The sequence below is a fragment of the Rhineura floridana genome, chromosome 3 (genome assembly GCF_030035675.1).
Source record: "Rhineura floridana isolate rRhiFlo1 chromosome 3, rRhiFlo1.hap2, whole genome shotgun sequence".
Lineage (NCBI taxonomy): Eukaryota > Metazoa > Chordata > Lepidosauria > Squamata > Rhineuridae > Rhineura > Rhineura floridana.
The window spans coordinates 70,388,685-70,393,483 of NC_084482.1; positions in this window are offsets into that span (position 1 = coordinate 70,388,685).

Sequence of the window (4,799 nt, forward strand, 5' to 3'; positions counted from 1 at the left end):
TTCCTTGTGAAGCAATAGTGTGCTTCTGACCCAGAAGTGTTGTCCTTTTATACCAGTAGCTTAAGAATTTGCAGCTGCCTCTCACCTATTTAGATCTTCCTTAGGTGCATTCCCAGCAGGGAGCTTTTGTCTATACTTACAGAGCTTTTTCAGAGTGTGGCCTTATCGAAAACTAATTCCTTTCCAGCTATTCTGCTCAGGAGACAGGGCTGGGGGTGAAGCTGATGCAAGCCAATAAACTGAAGCTCAAATCAAGACAAGACACAGGAGATGTGGGGGTTCATCTGGGCCAGAGGATGAAGTTCAACCTCTTTAAAAGAAAGATCAGGTCCATTGTCTGAGAGGTGCTGTTCAGTTTGGCTCTAACTTCAGAGACCCAAAGGGCCTCTGTGGCAAGCAACAGATTTCAGCAGTTTATGCTGGTACTCCAATTGTCACCCCTCTGGAAGGGGGCAATGCTAGGTACTTAAAAGATTTTGGGCATGGGCCCATAGGCCCTTTCCTAGGAAGCATTCAGCTCTTCTTCAGTTAATTATCTCCATTCATTACCTCCAAATCACCTCTAAATAAAGTCAACTTAAATTAGGTTATTGTCCCGAATTAAAATCCTACTCAATAACCTAGTTTGATTTCCCCCAGATACATTACCCGCCCAGGTCCTAACCAAAATAAACTCCTCTTTTCAATCTACTCTTTTCCTTTCTTCCCTCAGCTTCAAAGGAGAAAAAAAAGAAAATCCTAGATTTGTTCTTATTTTCCTGCCCAGCCAATATAGCCCTAAACTTTCAGCCTTACCCCTTACTGAAAAAGTAAGGGCTCAAGTAGCACAGAAGAGGTGATGAACTTGGAAGGCATTTGATGACCAATCAGTGTCCCACCTTGGGCCCACACATAATCTTCCTTTTTGTCACTATCAGATCACCTTTTCCTAGGAAAGGGCAGATAGGATGTTCTGTGTTGGTGCATATGCCCCCCCCGTCACACACTCAGAATCCTCAAGGGAACCAAAGAACAATACAGGGAGTCCTCAACTGGTGGTGCTGGGATTCCCCTGGGCTCAGGAGATGAGCAAGCGGGTGAGCCAGGGAAAATAGCAACATAGGGAGCTCAGCTGCCTTATACTGACTCAGATCTCTAGTTCATCTTGCTCAGTATTGTCTTCACTGACTGGCAGTGGCTCTGCAGGGCTTCAGGCAAGGGATTCTCCCAGGCCTACATGGAGATGTCACAAATTGAACCTGGGATCTTCTGCATGCAGATCAGATGCTCTACCACCAAGTCACAACACTTCCCAGATTGGAGCTGAAAACCCTGAATGAAGGGGTCTTTTCCCTTCAACCCAAATGTGAAATCTGCCTTGGCTGGGATCTTCTGAAGCCAGTGGCATTGCTGAGTGGCTGCCTGGAAGGGAGGGAACTGAGTCCCACCAGACCAGAAGTGGGCACACAGAGATGAAGATGGGGCTCTGCTCCGCAGTACTCTGCTGATGGCCCCCAAAGCCACTTACGAAAGAGATTACCAACCCACAGGCATGGAAGGGAAGACGAGGTGCTTCGCTGAACCCCATATCCCTCAGCTGAAGAGGGACACCCACCCCACCCCATCTGCCCTCAGGCCTGCACAGAGTCCAACAAGTAGCAGTAAACTGTTCACTTGCACTGTTCACATGCATATCTTCATGCCAGTAGAGTTCATTCCACCCCTTTCACCCTCTTTCTGCAGCAGCAGAGTATCTGGAACTTCTCCTCTCCTCCCTTGGTCTTGATGGAGCAGCTGAAGTCCCATGTACACCTGCTGTAATCAAAGAAGCTGGTCCATTGGGATTGTAATCAAAGGAGCTGGTCCACCGTCCATTGAGCAGTCACTGGGTGGCTGATTGTTCTTTAACTGAAACACAGCAGCTGGCACTTTCCTTCTTTGTAAGTGGCTGGGGAAAAGCTTTCTTCCTAGGGTATGGACAACGGAAATGGACTGCCTTAAAGTCGATCCCAACTTATGGCAACCCTATGAATAGGGTTTTCATGGAAAGCAGTATTCAGAGAGGGGTTACCATTGCCTTCCCCTGAGGCTGAGAGGCAGTGACTGGCCCAAGGTCACCCAGTGAGCTTCATGGCTGTGTGGGGATTCGAACCTTGTCTCCCAGGTCGTAGTCCAAGACCTTAACCACTACACCACACTGGCTTCTTAGGGTATACATCCATTTATCCCCAACCTGGATACAGCTCTTCCTGGACTGGAAGTGTTGTCCGAGTGGTGGTGGTGGTGGCTGACAGAGACTCAGAAATAGATTTGAGGCCCATGCACCATGTGCCGAAGTGTAGTGACATTCATGCCTCCTAGACAGATACCCTGCCATAGTATGGCACTATGCTCTGGTAACATATTATTTTCATTGCAATAATCACTGTATGGGAGCTGCCATTCAAAACTGTTCAGAAACCACAGTTACTTCAAAATACAACCAGACATGTATTTAACTCAGATTAAACGTGTGAAACTGCATGCAGCTTATAAGTAAAAAAGAGTTTCTGTTGTGCAAGAGTCTGATTTCTGATAAAGGCTCCCAGGAGTTGAAAAGTAGTCTTTAAACCACATATACTTTCCACAAAAGTATTCAACAAGGGAAATGAATATTTGGAACGTGTAAATGCAGAAGTGCTCTTATGTGCGTGGTGTATCTGTTTCTGCAGCAGATAAAAGGGAATATTTTCAGTTTTGTTTTTGTTTTTTTCCTGTTCACTCCCCAATAAGCACTTGTGAATATATGGCTGCACCTCTCCAGAGCTTGGAAGTAATTCGTTACAAGTGACAAATACTTGTAATTCATTGCTTTTTTGAGGAATGAGTGGGTAATTTCTTTATATGTTGATTGTAATAGAACTAGGAGTAATTTTATTATTTTTGTGGAGCAATTGTAATGTATCCAGCATTACTTTTGGGCATTACTGGGGGGGGAGCAGGGGAAGTCTTCTGCTCCTCTGATTTGTGGATGAAAATCATGTGCCTCAAACTGGGCTTCTGTGCAGCATCGCTCTTCCCTCATGCTCTGTGGATGGGTAGGAGGCGACAAGGGAGGAGGCAGAGAGTGAGATGGGGTGGAGTGGAGAAAACAATTGTTTAAAAAATGGATGGTGGTGGAGAAAAATGGAGTAGAGGGAAAAAGGAGCCGGAGGGCAAGAACATGAATAAAGGAGGAGAAGGAGGCAGCAGCAGCAGAATGGAGATAAAGAACTATGGAGGTGAAAGATGACTCGTGTGTGTGTGTGTGTGTGTGAGAGAGAGAGAGAGAGAGAGAGAGAGAGAGAGAATACTGTGTTTGCACTTGGCACACAAAGTGGCCTCCACCACCTTCCCTGGCTACTGTGCTGCATTTGCAGTATTTTAACTTTTTTGCATCTCAGGGGGAAATGTTTGCTTGGGTTAGAGTCCCTTAGTTGGTGGCAGGGCAGGGTCCGGGAGGTGGTTAAGTAAGAGATTATGCTTGCTGGCTGAGGGGGGGTGCACATGGTTTGATGTGCAGAGATCTGAGTAGTGGCCTCTGCCTCCCTCCCTACCTCCCTCACCAGCGGAGAGACCACCACTGCTATCTTATGGATAAAAAGAATCATTCTACTACCTCTGTATGTGTGTGTTTATTTCTAAAGTTGTTTTAGGCTACTTAGATGTGCAGCAGCCAAGGCCAGCACCTTGTAGGCGGGTTTTTTTTAAAGTAACTGAAATGTAATTGTAGTGATTACTTTTGAGAAAAGTAAAGTAATCAGTTACTTTCAGAGCAGTTGTAATTGTAACAGTAATTACTACTTTTGGGGCCGTGTAATTGTAACTGTAATTTATTACTTTTTTAAAGTAATCTTCCAAGCTCTGCACCTCTCTCCTTTATATTCATGACAATCCTGTCTTTCTTAATCACTACTGCACCGTGATTATTGTGAATTAGTTTATTTCCCAATCAGATGTGGACATTTTTTTCTGGTCTTCGGGTTACAAGATTGGCTGTGTCCAGTAAACCAATAGGATATGCAGTGTAAAGCTATCTGTTCACATGTCCCGCTCCAGGTCTGGGTGGGGCTTATTTATTTATTTTATTTGTTATATTTATATACTGCCCCATAGCTGAAGCTCTCTGGGCGGTTTACAGCAATTAAAAACAATTTAAAAACAAATATACAAATTTTAAAACACAAAAAACAATTTAAAAACACAATTTTAAAAAAATTAGCAAGCTTCCTGCAGTGATATCCTCCCCATCTCAGGGGATGGTTAGCCCCTCTCCACCCACACATTTCCTAGTTAGTGAGGGCAGCCAAGCAGAGCTCTGGGCCCATTCAATGCATACGTACTGGCCACCACTGTCTTGTTAATTATGCTGACCCTATGCCGATATAGATATGTCAGGGTGCCAGGTTATCAACAGAGCAGTGGTAGCCTCTATACGTGTACCAAACCGACCTGGAGCTCTGCTTAGTGCAGCCATCACCGAGCTCAGCTGCATCAGTTGCAGTATTGACTCGAGCAGCCTGGAAGCAGCAGTAGTAAACCTTGCTGGGCCCCACCATGCTTCAAGAACTAAAGTGCAGTATAGTTCAATGCATGCATATAAAAAGGGTGGATGCTAGTCAAACCTATACGGAAGAAACAATCCTGTAGACCCTCCATAGAATGGGCAAAAGCTACTATTGTACTTGGAAGAAAATATAATGAAAATGCAAGGCCCACAATGAAAATAACTCAATATCCAAGCACCCCTAGAGGTGCTGGATTTGAGCTGAGCAACAATAGCCTTCCAATTTTTTTTGTTA